The sequence below is a fragment of the Hemitrygon akajei genome, chromosome 11, assembly GCF_048418815.1.
Source record: "Hemitrygon akajei chromosome 11, sHemAka1.3, whole genome shotgun sequence".
In the NCBI taxonomy this organism is placed as follows: domain Eukaryota; kingdom Metazoa; phylum Chordata; class Chondrichthyes; order Myliobatiformes; family Dasyatidae; genus Hemitrygon; species Hemitrygon akajei.
In genome coordinates this window covers 154,877,247-154,891,422 of record NC_133134.1, presented here as the reverse complement: position 1 = coordinate 154,891,422, position 14,176 = coordinate 154,877,247, and the positions used below count along the sequence as shown (strand labels likewise).

The 14,176-nt window shown below is 35.8% G+C and overlaps 1 protein-coding gene across 14 annotated transcripts in view; it reads left to right on the top strand.

Moving 5' to 3' along the window:
* Positions 1–14,176, top strand: part of zmynd8 (zinc finger, MYND-type containing 8) — a 132,832-nt gene that overhangs the window by 56,639 nt on the left and 62,017 nt on the right. The window lies entirely within an intron of this gene.

The window sequence follows — 14,176 nt, the reverse complement described above, 5'->3', positions numbered from 1 at the left end:
GTTAATGGACTTAATGGACCTGTGAAAAGAAAGAGTTTTAACATATATTAAGAAAATGAAAGGAGATATAGCTTTTCTACAAGAAACACATTTAACAGAAACAGAACATAAGAAATTAAAGAGAGATTGGGTTGGAAATGTCATTGCAGCTTCATTTAATTCAAAATTGAGAGGAGTTGCAATTTTGGTTAATAAAATGTTACCAATTAAAATACAAAATGTAGTAATTGATTCTGTGGGGAGATATGTGATTATACATTGTCAATTTTTTTCAGAATTATGGACTCTTATGAACATTTATGCACCAAATGAAAATGATGCAAAATTCATACAAGAAGTTTTTTTGAACTTGGCTGATGCACATGATAAGATATTAATAGGTGGAGACTTTAATTTTTGTTTCGATCCAGTTTTGGATAGGTCAACTAAAGTTGCTACAAAATCAAAAGTAATAAAACTAACTTTATCATTAATGAAAGATTTAAATCTGATTGATATATGGAGAAAAATTAATCCAAGAGAAAGAGACTATTCATTTTATTCAAATAGACATAAAACTTACTCAAGTATTGATTTTTTTTATTATCAAAAAATATTCAGGATAGAGTGAAAAGTGTGGAATATAAAGCAAGAATACTGTCAGATCATTCCCCCTTGATAATGACAGTGATAATGATGGATAAGGATGAATCGATCTATAGATGGAGATTTAATTCAATTTTATTAAAATGTCAAGATTTTTGTGATTTTATGAAAAAACAGATTCAATTTTTTTTGGATACAAATTTACATTCAGTTGAGGATAAAATTGTATTATGGAAGCGATGAAAGCATATTTAAGGGGTCAGATTATAAGTTATACATCTAAAATTAAGAAGGAATACATGGCAGAAATAGATCAATTGGAAAAAGATATCAAAGTTAGAAAAAGAATCTCAAAGATATATGACAGAAGAAAAACGAAGACAACTTGTTAATAAAAAATTACAATATAATACACTCCAGACATATTGTACAGAAAAAGTAATTATGAGAACTAAACAGAAATATTATGAATTAGGTGAAAGATCACATAAGATTCTTGCTTGGCAGCTGAAAACCGAACAGACTTCTAAAACAATAAATGCAATTAGAACAAGTGCAAATAAGTTTACTTATAAACCTTTAGAAATTAATGAAACTTTAAATTTTTTTATATTGAACTATATCAATCAGAATCACAAAATAAGATTGCTGAGATAGATAAATTTTTATCACAAATAACCCTTCCAAAATTAAATTTGGAAGAGCAGAAAGGATTAGATATGCCCTTTACATTAAAAGAGGTTGAAGAAGCTTTAGGATCACTTCAGAGTAATAAATCCCCAGGAGAAGATGGTTTTCCTCCTGAATTTTATAAAAAAATTTTAAAGATTTATTAATTCCTCCTTTTATGGAATTAATATATCAAGTGGAAAGAATGCATAAACTCCCACAATCTTTTTTAACAGCGATCATAACTGTATTGCCAAAAAAAAGAGATCCTTTAAAGCCAACATCATATAGGCCTATTTCTTTGTTGAATACAGATTATAAAATAATAGCAAAAATTTTATCTAATAGAATATCTAAATATTTACCAAAATTAATACATATGAATCAAACAGGTTTTATTAAAAACAGACAATCAATGGATAATATAATCCGGTTACTTAGTATAATTCATTTGGCACAAAAAAGAGAGGAAATGAGTGTGGCAGTTGCTTTGGATGCAGAAAAAGCATTTGATAGATTGGAATGGGATTTTTTATTTAAGGTATTGGAAAAATATGAGTTAGGAAAATTTTTTATACAATGGATTAAAACCTTAAATACTAATCCTCAAGCTAAAGTAGTTACAAATGGTCAGATTTCAACGCCATTTTGCTTAACGAGGTCAACTAGACAAGGCTGCCCATTATCACCTGCTTTATTTGTATTGGCAATAGAACCATTAGCTGAATTAATTAGAACAGATCCAGACATTGGGGGCTTTAGAGTTAATCAAGAAGAATATTAGTTTTTTTAATACATTTTCTACATTGCTACAGATAAAAAAACCCAGATCGAAATGAAGAACATTAATACAGTGCAAAAATAAACATACAATAATATAATACAAAAGAAGATAATTGAGAAAGCACCCAAATTGAAGATATGTAAAATTAGTATCCTCCTCAAACCCCGCAACAAAAAAGAACTCCAGACCAACCACAACACAATCTAGAGAGTATACATCAGGACATTCAAACCCCCAAAACTGTAAATACACTTAGCAACAGAAGATATTAATGCCTACTACCAACAAAAAAGGAGCTGAAAGCAAGGGACCGAAAAAAAAAAACCTTGGTTAAGAGGAAGGTTATGAAAATACTCAATTAAATGTCCCCAGACCTTATGGAACTTTGTATCCGAATTAAGAACTGTATAATGAATTTTTTCAAGGTCTAAGCAGGACATAATATCATTAAGCCATTGAGCATGCGTGGGCGGGGCAACATCCCTCTATCTAAGGAGGATTAAATGTCTAGCCAGGAGAGAAACAAAAGATAATATTCGACACTTAGTCGAACTCAGACGTAAATCTGTCTCACCCAAAAAACCGAACAAAGCAATTAAAGGGTTAGGTTCTAGGTGGTGATTCAGAATACAAGATAACGTTATGAAGACGTCTTACTAAAATTTCTCCAAGCTAGGACAAAACCAGTACATATGAATGAGAGAGGCCTCGCCGCTTTTGCATTTATCACAGAGAGGACTAATGTTAGGGTAAAATCGGGATAGTTTAGATTTAGACATATGGGCTCTATGAACAATCTTAAACTGTAAAAGGCAATGGCGAGCGCAAAGAGAGGTTGAATTAACCGATTTGAGAATCGAATCTCAAGTCTCATCAGATAAGGAGATATTTAAATCATGCTCCCAAGCCATTCTAATTTTATCCACAGGGGCACGCCGTAAGGATGCTAATTTATCACGAATAAATGATATTAAACCTTTACCTAGTGGATTAATAGAAATAAATAAATCCATAACATTTTTCTCAGGCATTTCAGGGAAGTTAGGAATTAAAGGATTAATAAAGTGTCTAATTTGGAGGTATCTAAAAAAATGAGCATTGGGCAGATTGAACTTAGCAGAGAGCTGTTGAAAAGATGCAAAGCGATTATCAATAAAAAGATCTTCAAAATGTCTAATGCCCTTCCTATACCAATCATGGAATGCTGAATCATACGTAGTAGGTAAAAAAAGGTGATTATGTAAGATAGGGCTAGAAAAGGAAAAACCATGGAAACCATAAAACTTCCTAAACTGAGCCCATATACGCAAAGTGTGTCTAACAAGAGGATTAACAATTAATCTGGACAAACTACTAGGGAGTACAGAGCCAAGAAGTGCAGAGATAGATAAATCTTTAGTGGAACTCAACTCCATTGCCACCCAATTAGGGCACTCGGGTTGGCCATGGAAAAAAGACCAAAAGGTAGCACAACGTATATTGGCTGCCCAATATTATAAACGAAAGTTAGGTAAAGCCATGCCACCCTCTTTTTTAGATATTTGGAGATAAACTTTATTAATTCTAGAGCGCTTATTCTTCCACAGATATGACAAAATAATAGAGTCTAAGGAATCAAAAAAAAATTTAGGAATAAAAATTGGGATTGATTGAAATAAATATAAAAGTTTAGGGAGAACATACATTTTAACAACATTGATATGACCTACCAAAGACATAGATAGAGGTGACCATTGTAACAGACTCTGTTTTATAGTATATGAAAGATTGGCAAAATTTTCACGAAAGAGATCTTTAAACTTCCTTGTGACTGTAATCCCAAGATAAGTAAATTGATTATGAACTACTTTAAAAGGGAGATCACGAAATGTTAGTTCTTGTGCTTTTTTATTAATTGGGAAAAGTTCGCTCTTATGTAAATTAAGTTTATAGCCAGAGAACTGGCTAAACTGATCAAGAAGTGAAAACATTGGAGGTAAGGATGTAGACGGATTTGAAAGAAAAAGTAATAAGTCATCAGCATAAAGAGAAACTCTATGCTCAACACCCCCTCTCCAAATCCCGGTCAATTCAGGACAATTTCGAAATGTTATCACCAAAGGTTCTATAGCCAAAGGTTCTAAAGAGAAAGGGACTTAAAGGGCATCCCTGGCAGGTGCCACGTTTGAGGTTAAATAACTGGGATTTCTGAAAATTAGTCAAAACAAAGGCAGTAGGACACAAATACAGCAATTTGATCCAAGAGATAAAACTTTGACCAAAGTCAAATTTTTCTAAAACTGCAAAAAGATAGTTCCACTCTATATGATCAAATGCTTTCTCCGCATCGAGGGAAATAACACATTCAGGAATCCCAGTTGAAGGTGAATATAAAATGTTAAATAAACGCCGAATGTTAAAAAAAGGAAGACGATTTTTAATAAAACCAGTTTGATCATCAGAAATAATAGAGGGGATAACAGTTTCTAATCTATAAGCCAAAACTTTGGCCAAGATTTTAACATCAACATTGAGCAAAGAAATCGGCCTATACGAGGAACACTCTGCTGGGTCTTTACCCTTTTTTAATAAAAGAATAATAGATGCCTCATTAAAAGAGGGTGGCAATTTACCGTAATTAAACGAGTCAGATAATACTGAGAATAACTGAGGGGAAAGAAGTGAAGAGAATGATTTATAAAATTCTACGGGGAACCCATCAGGTCCAGGAGATTTCCCTGAAGACAATGCAGAAATTGCAAAAGATATTTCTTCTGATGAAATAGGCGCATTAAGTTTGGCTTTAAAATCAAACGAAAGCGAAGGAATATTCAGAGTATTTAAAAAGTGATCAACAGAGATATTGTCATTCAAAGATTCAGAGGAATAAAGTTGAGAATAGAAATTTTTAAATGCGTCATTGATTTCTAAGTGATCCGATGTAAAGTCTCCATTCTCCTTCCGGATCTTTGTAATATGTTGTTTGGCTTTGGAACGTCTCAGCTGATTGGCTAGAAATTTACCAGATTTGTCACCATGAATATAGAAGCGACTCTTACTTTCAAGAAGTTGGCGTTCGACAGGTTGAGTAGACAGAAGATTAAATTTAGTTTGAAGTTCTACACGCTTCTTGTATAATTCAGGATTCTTAGTTTGAGCATACAGTTGATCCAATTCTTTAATCTGATTAATGAGGTCTAATTGATCTGCACAGGACTTTCTATTAAGATTTGCTGTATAGGAGATTATTTGACCCCTCAAATATGCTTTCATGGCATCCCAGACAATCTGGGTATCAAGAAGAATATAAGATTAATTTATTTGCTGATGATGTTTTGATTTATTTAACAAACCCATTGCAATCTTTGCAAAGACTATCTTTTAGATTGGAAGAATATGGGAAAGTATCAGGGTATAAAGTAAATTGGGATAAAAGTGAAATTTTACCCCTTACCAAAGGAAATTATAATCAATGTCGATTAGTAACTCAATTTCGATGGTCAATAAATGGGATAAAATATTTAGGTATTAGAGTTGATAATGATGTAAAAAATTTATATAAACAAAATTATTTGCCATTATTAAAAAAAAGAGGATCTTGATAAATGGATGATGTTACCAATAACATTAATAGGTAGAGTTAATGCTGTAAAAATGAATATATTTCCTAGATTGCAATATTTATTCCAAACTTTACCAATACAATTGCCTCAGAAGTTTTTTCAAGAACTGAATAAATATGTAAGGAAATTTCTTTGGAAAGGAAAGATGTCAAGAATACCATTGGAAAAATTGACATGTAAATTTGATTTAGGAGGGTTACAACTTCCAAATTTTAAGAATTATTATAAAGCAAATCAACTTAGATTTATTGCGTCTTTTTTTGATGAAGAAAGACCAGCATGAATTAGAATAGAATTAGATAAGATAGGAGAAAACATACCAGAAGATTTTATATATAAATGGGAATCCAAATGGATACGGGAAAAAAAGAGAATCTCCTATATTAAGACACTTGATTTATGGAATAAGGTAAATATGGACGATGAAATAAAGAAATCTTTATTAGCAAAAAGACATTCTACTTGGTCTTGTTTTAAAATTCAATCATTTTGGATAAATCTAAGACTTTTATTGGAACAAATTACTGGAGTACAACTCTCACATAGTCCAATATTATTTTTATTAGGAGACATTGAAGGGACAATACCGAAACTTAAATTGAATAAGTATCAGAAAAAATTTATAAAAATTGCATTGGCAGTAGCCAAAAAAGTTATCGCAGTTACTTGGAAATCTGATTTATATTTAACTGTGGATCATTGGAATAATGAAATATATAGTTGTATTCCACTTGAAAAAATTACATACAATCTAAGAAATGAATATGATATATTTTTGAAAATTTGGCTCCCATACCTACAAAAGATAGGATTAAATACATAGGTCCTTTGAAGATAAAATTATAAAGTAATTGGGGAAAGTAAAAATAAAAATTAAAATTATTTTGAACTCCATGGAGCATGTGGGGATCCTCCGATATCCAGGCAATCTTTCTCTTTCTTTCTTTTTTTCCTTTCTTTAGACAAGGGTTAAGGGGGGAGGGTTAATATTATTTTTTCTCTCTCTTACTATTTTATCATTACATTTATTCTTTGTAATTTTCTAAAAATTTAATAAATAAATAATAAGAGAGAGTAATCTCTTACTATCTTTCCTTTCGGTTAGTCCTGACGAAGGGTCTCGGCCCGAAATGTCGACAGCGCTTCTCCTACAGATGCTGCTTGGCCTGCTGTGTTGCACCAGCATTTTGTGTGTGTTGTTGTTTGAATTCCCAGCATCTGCAGATTTCCTTGTGTTTGCTCTTTTAAGTATCACAATGTGTTCTTTATCTAGTTTATATAATTTCTTCATCTGCCTTGTGTTTTCTTGCTTGCTTTTAGCCCCCTTTGTGTGGACGTTAAACATTTACTGATCTATTTAATGGATGCATTGATTACTTTGTCAATCTCACATTGTCAGGTTACAGCATGTTTGTTCACAGCATGTTAGTTAGAGTCTGTTTAAGACGTTTTCCAAAATTTCTTGAACTTTGCACCTGGAATAATTTTTCTTCATTGACTGCGCTAAATATTGCTCTCACTTATTTCAGCTGTCTTGTTCTTTTTCTCATGCAGCTTGCATATTTTTTCAACAATTTTCTTCCAGTGAGACTTGTTTTTAATGTCTTATAGACTGGTTCCTCGCATGAACAAAAACCCATATTCTAGATGTGTAATCTGGCTTCACTCATGACCTTGTTTCATAAAGTCTGTATATCTAATAGTTAGCAATGGTGTACAGAGGTTTCATTAGTGTTTGCAATACATTATTTTAGCTTGAAATTAGTAACTTCCATGTAATGTGAAATTTTACTTCTGTTTCAAACAAAATGTTGTGTTCTCTCATCAGAACATAAGATCACAAGTCATTTATTTTCTTTGGACTACACAAAAAGTTAGAATTCAGTTTTGTGCTCCACTCTTCAGAGTAGGACTTCAAGTTGCAATTTCCGACATAATATTGACAATATTGGTAAGAGCCAGAATTATGAATGCTGGTGTCCAATTACTTTCCCAGGCGTTAAAAAAGTAGTATTCAGTGGTTCAGTTTGGAGTGGATTTTCTTTTGTTAATGGAAGAACTTCAATGTAGAACTAACTTTTATGCACAGCATATGCAGAAAATATCAGCAACTAAGTTGTCAACCAGAAGTTAGTAACTCCAAAGTATGATATCTAAAGCTAATGGATTGAGTAGCCATGGGAGATAGATTCTGATGAAAATAGAGTCAGTGAATGGATTTTGGTTTTAACATAGAATAGAATGAGCATGTTGAGGTACAAGAGAAATACTTAAAGACTGTACTATTCTGGCAGAAATCATATGCAAAGTTTGGAAAAAGAAATAGGACAAAGAGTGGATTTTCTAAAGGCACAGTGTTGATATGAAGATAAACATTTCACATGGTGGGTGGTTCGGATTTGAAATGGACTGCTTAATTGTGTAGCGGAAACAGATTCAGTAACGGCCCTTAAGAAAGAATTGAATGAGTACTTAGTGCTGCATTTCTTTCTATGCTTATAAGAAGACCCAAACATTTGTACATATTTATTTGCCAAATCTGTGCTTTTTAAAAGCATTCGTGGTAGCATCACTATTTCTTAAAAATTATCTTTAGAAACTTTATTTTGTTAGTTTAGTTACTTGTTATCAGCTTTTCTGTGAATGATGTATGTTCAGTAATACATTTAAGGAATTGTACAGTGGTTGTATTTTTGAATTTAACATTTTCTGTACTTCTTTCAAAATATTTTACTTGGCACTAAGCAGGATACAGCTAAACAGTGTGGGATCTGTATTTTTGGAATATTAGTGCAGACAGAAACAGAACTGCTTTGAGTTACCTTGGATAGCCTTTTCACGGCTTAACTTGTTTAAAAGTTATTCTTGTAAAACTTAAGAGCGAGATCCTTCTAATTCAGATTAGTTGGCATCATAATCATAAAGACCAGTGATTAGATTATTTTACACGTCTATCTTGTGCTGTGTCAGATCTGAAATCTATGGAAATAGAATTTCCAGGAAAGAGTAGGGAACTACTTGTGTTTAAATAAATAGTTTTATCTTGTGTGCTTAAATGTTGCAGTTAAGTGCAATGAGTACCAAATAAATATCTTGAGTTTTTCCATCATGTTTCAGATTTTGTTTTATTTTATAATCTTTTATCCATTCAATGAACTTGTCACACATTATGGAAGGGGGAAAATAAAAACTTGCATTAGTTTTCATGACCTCTAGGTTTGCTTTATACTTTATAGCCAGTAGGTGTAACATAACCAATTTGTGCATCTGCTCTTCAAGTTTGAAACTGATGGTAATATATTAGTTTTTGATATTAGCTGATCATCATGTGTTGGGTTGGTGGGGTGTGGATAGTGAGGGGATGTTCATATGAGCTATCTGTGGTTACTGGAAGGTGGCAAAGGCACTTAGTTTCCTTGAAGGCTGATGAATATACTCAACCTCATTATTGTTCTCCCTTTCTCAGTTTGTTACTTTCAGCCCTTAGAGGATGTGTAATGGTGATATGGAATCAATCACAAATAAGATGTATCTGGTATACAGAGCTTAAAAATACTACAATATTTATGATTATATGGTGCAAGAACACGGAGTTGTGAAGATAACAAGACATCATCAGTAGAGATAACTGAAGATCAAGTTATTGAAAAAATTACTGATAAGCAGGATTTGATTTGGAAAATCCCAACAGCATTGGGTTTGAATAAGTTGAAGTACATACTTCCCACTACAACAATGTATGATATCCTTCCCACCCTGAATCTTGCAACGATGTCGAACCATTTCTACCGGTTGCCCCATCTCTGGCACACCTGCTTTAAAAATTAGACCTTTCATTCTAGGATATGAGTAATATCCTTCTTTTCCAGGGTATATGGCTTTCCTTCTGTGGTTGATAGAGTCTGCTATTGCATTTTCTCCATTTCCAGAACTTCTGCTCTCAGCCCGCTCCCCCCCCCCCAAACTTTCCAAACAAAACCATTCGCTTGTTGCTCCCTTTTCACCTTCCTGGCCCAGCTCGTCATCCTTTGTCATTTCAGTCAGTGCAAACGGATTCCACCAGTAGTCACATATTCCGCACCCCACCTTTTTGACCTTCTGTGCAGAGATCACTTTCTGTTACTGGCTCTTTTGGTCATTTTTCCTGGCACTTTCCCCTACAACTATACGAGATGCAGGACTTGTTGCTACACTTCCTCCCTCACCACTATTGAGGGACTTTTACAGCCCTTCACATGCACTTCCTCTAACTAAGTCTACAGTATCTGGTGTTTCCAGACGTGGCCCACTCTACATTAGTGAGACCAAGTGCACCTGTGTTCTGAGCTCCAGATTCACACTATTTCATCTGTTCTACCCATCTGGACACTGACCTCTGTCAGGGTGAGATATACACAGACAACAAGAAAAACACCTCATATTCTGCTTGGGTAGTCTACAAGCTAGTGGCATGAACGTGGAACTTTCCACTTTCAGGTGATCCTACCCCATGTGGTTTTTCCTCATCTCTCTTCTTCTGATCCACCCATGGTCCTCACACCTTTTTTGCTCTCTTTCCTGTACCACTCCCCTCCAGTCCCTTCCCTATCACTTGCCTTTTGTTTTCTCCCTCCCCATCCAACCATCCACTCACTGTCTGATTCTTTGCAGGGCAGCATAGTGGCTGCTGTAATGCTTTACAGCACCAATGATCAGGATTCAATTTCTGTCACTATCTATAGGTGTTTGTATGTTCCTCCCATGACTGTGTGGGTTTCTTCCCACATTTCAATTATGTATAGTTAGCAAAGGCAAGTTGTGGACAAGCTATGTTGGTTGTTGATGCAAAATAACACATTTCACAGTATGTGTATTTGACAAATAAAGCTAATCTTTAGCTTTAAATCTTGAATGGTTCCCACCTTCCTTGTTTATCAGATTCCAGTACTGCAGCCTTTGTGTCACCACCCTCTATCCTCTGTCTCCGCTTCACTTTGCCTTCCCCCACCTGAGTCTATGTGCCTATTATCCCCTACATCCCCTTGGAGGATTTGAGCAGCAGAGAGACTGGAATAGGAAATGGCACTGACAACATTTTCTTTATATGCCCAATGGTACACCTGCTCATTAATGTAAATATCTAAATGCATAAAAGCATGCAGATGTGGTCAAGAGGCTCAGTTGTTGATCAGGCCAACCATCAGAATGGGGAAGAAATGTAATCTAAGTGACTTTGACAATGGAATAATTGTTACTGCCAGACAAGGGTGGTTTGAGTATCTTAGAAACTGCTGATCTCCTGGGATTTTCACACACAACAGCCTCTAGAGTTTACAGAGAATGGTACGAAAAACAAAATGCATCCAGTGAGTGCAGTTCTTTGGGAGAAAACACCTTGTTAATGAGAGAAATCAGAGGAGAATGGCCAGACTGGTTCAAGGTGACAGTAATTCAAATAACCATGCATTACTACAGTGGTGGACATAAGAGCATCTCTGAATATACAACACATTGAACCTTGAACTGAGTGGGCTACAGTAGCAAAAGACCACTGCCATACACCCAGAGGCCACTTTACTCAGTACAGGAGGTACTTAATAATGTGGCCTCTTAATATCTTCATTAGTGGGATAGAAGCAGTGTGGCAAGCCTGCCATTTTTTTTCTCTCACCTTGCTGACCTTTTGAGGAAATGTTAAATGTACTGACGTCTTAAATAAATTCCAAATTTTGTGAAGGGATTTCACATATTTCCAAATCAGAACAGCTTGTGATTTGGTCAAAGAATTCCAAGCAGTGGTGATCTCCTGTCCCTCCTACTCTGGTCTTTTGAGAGGTCAAATTTGAAGAAATTAAGGTATGCTGTTGTAGTTTACTTTGTATCCTTTAGATGACAAATGCTATAGCTATGGTTAAAAGGGTGGTGTTTATAACGTGGCAAACAAGTGAAAATCTGCAGATGCTGGAAATCTAAGCAACACACACAAAATGCTGGAGGAAATCAGCAGGCCAGGCAGCATCAATTGCAAAAAAAAGTACAATCGATGTCTCAGCCTGAAATGTCGACTGTACTTTTTTCTGTAGATGTTGCCTGGACTGCTGAGTTCTTCCATCATTTTGTGTGTGTTGCTTGTGTTAATGAGGTGGATCAGGTGGCAAACAGCCAGGCTGTTTGCTCTTTAATGATCTTCGGCTGCCTAAACTACTTCAGTGTTAGAACTGATCTTAATCTCAGCAAGTGAAGAATATTTCCATGTATTCCAAACTTGAGCTTTTACAGATATTGGATAGAATTTGTGAAATACTATGCTGTTTTTATTTAGCTGCATCGGGCTCTTACAATTTTTACAATTCTACCTTTTTACAATTTATATGGTAAATATATGAAGCCCTAGAAATGCAACAAAACATTCCTGGAATTTATTACTAAAACTACCAGATGGATCTGTATTCATCTCTATGCTTGTTCTGAAATTTAAAAAAAATAATTTGCAATGCATTCTTAATTTTTATTTCCAAAATTATCTTTGAAAGCTAATTATTTGTTTGGCTACTTGTGACTGGGAAAAAAAACCTTCTGAAACGAGGTGTCCAGAATTGAATGCAGAGCTACGTTTGTGATCACCATCTGAATGTCAAGACCCCTTTTGTGTTTCTTATCATCCTGTCAGTATACCTTACCATTTTCAAAGGCTCTTGATCATACATACCCAGGTTACGTTCAGGCATACTCTTCGGAATTATGCCGCTAAGTCTTTATTCTTATTGTTCTTTTTGCAATTGTATGTTACTTGCATCACACTTCAGCTATATGCCAATCCTGTTCAGCTTGTCTGTCCACTTTTTTAGACTGTTTCTACCTTTGTCGCTGTTTTATTGCGTCTACATGTGTTTTTGTTTATCCAGCATACTTTCCATAGTATTAGTACATTGGACAAAAAGCTGATCCTGGCTCTGGGGAACAGTGAGTCCTGATGAAGTTGCTCGATACAAAATGGCAAATGTTTATTCCTCTCCATAGTTGCTGCCTGACCTACTGAGTTTCTCCAGCATTTTGTGTGTGATGATCCGAGACTTACCTGGAGTCTGTCATTTCTCAGAACAACAACTTTAGAGCTTTGACCAGTTACCATTCTAAACATCAGAAGTTTGAGAGGAGGGGATTTCACTTTGATCCACTGCCCAAGTAGAAGAAGGGAGCAGTGGGTCACGGCAGTGTGATAGAGTTTGTCCAGTGACCAGTCCGTGTTTGAGATTGGTTAGCAAGAGCAAATTAAAGGAAGGCAGGGGCAAACACAGAGGCCATCGTCTGAGAGGACAGAGTGGAGATCTTGAGGCTTCATCTCTTTGAGGCTTCAGTGAAGAGGGGCTTTAGTCAGAGAAAACATAAAATGAAAAGCTCAAGTTTAAATTTTTTTCTCCTTCCCTTCTTTAAATCTGCTTGGCTAGGGTAGTCGAGAAGCCAGGTGGGATGGTTGAATACTCCTCTTGCGGGATGTGGGAAGGTAGGGAGAACTCCAGTGTCCCTGATGATTATAACTGCAGGAAGTACATGTAGCTGTAAGTATCCACATTAAGGAGTTGGAGCTGGAATTAGATGAACTCCAGCTCATTTGGGAGGCTGAAGGGGTGATAGATAAGGACATATAAAAAGGTACAGGAAACTGGGTGACAGTCAGGAAGGAGAACGGGGTTAAGGAGCCAGTGCAGAATACCCCTTCTGGAGGGGTGGGGGGGGAGGGGAATGACCTAACAGGAAAGTCAGAGTTTTCAGGTCTCTGACACTGAGTCAGAGCAAAGGGGAGAAGAAGAGGCACACTGTGGTGATTGGGGATTCGTTAATTCAGTGAATAGACAGGAGATTCTGTGGGTGAGGACAAGATTCCTGGAAGGTATGTTGCCTCTAGGTGCCAGTGTCTGGGATATCTTGGATCAACTCCTCAACATTCTTAAGTGGGATGGTAAACACCCAGAGGTTGTGGTCCATGTAGGTACCAATGACATGGGTAGGATGAGTGATGAAGATCCAGCTCAAACTGTGTCATCAAGTTTGCGGGATGATGACGAGATGGATTATAGAGAGGAAGTGGAGCAGCTGGTGGATTGGTGGGAGAACAACCACCTAAGCCTGAACATGGAGTAAACAAAGGAAGTCATTATGGACTTCAGGAAGGTGCAGACGAACCATTTCTGCGAATGCATGGTGGCTCCGTAGAGAGAGTTAAGTGCACCAAGTTTCTGGGAGTTTAGATCACGGATGACCTCACCTGGTCCCTTAATATCGCCTCCCTGAACAAGAAGGCACAGCAGCACCTCCGCTTCCTAAGAAGACTGAGGCAAGCAAGGCTCAGTCCACCCCCTATCTTAACTGCTTTTTACAGGAGCACTATTGAGAACATCCTGCCAAGTTGGATCTCCATCTGATATGGGAGAGTTCAAGCATTGGATCAGAAGAACCTACAAAAGACTGAGAACAGCTGAGAGGATCATAGGAGTATCTCTACCATCCATCAAGACCATTTATCCTTTTAGAATAAAGATGAGGAGGAACTTCTTTA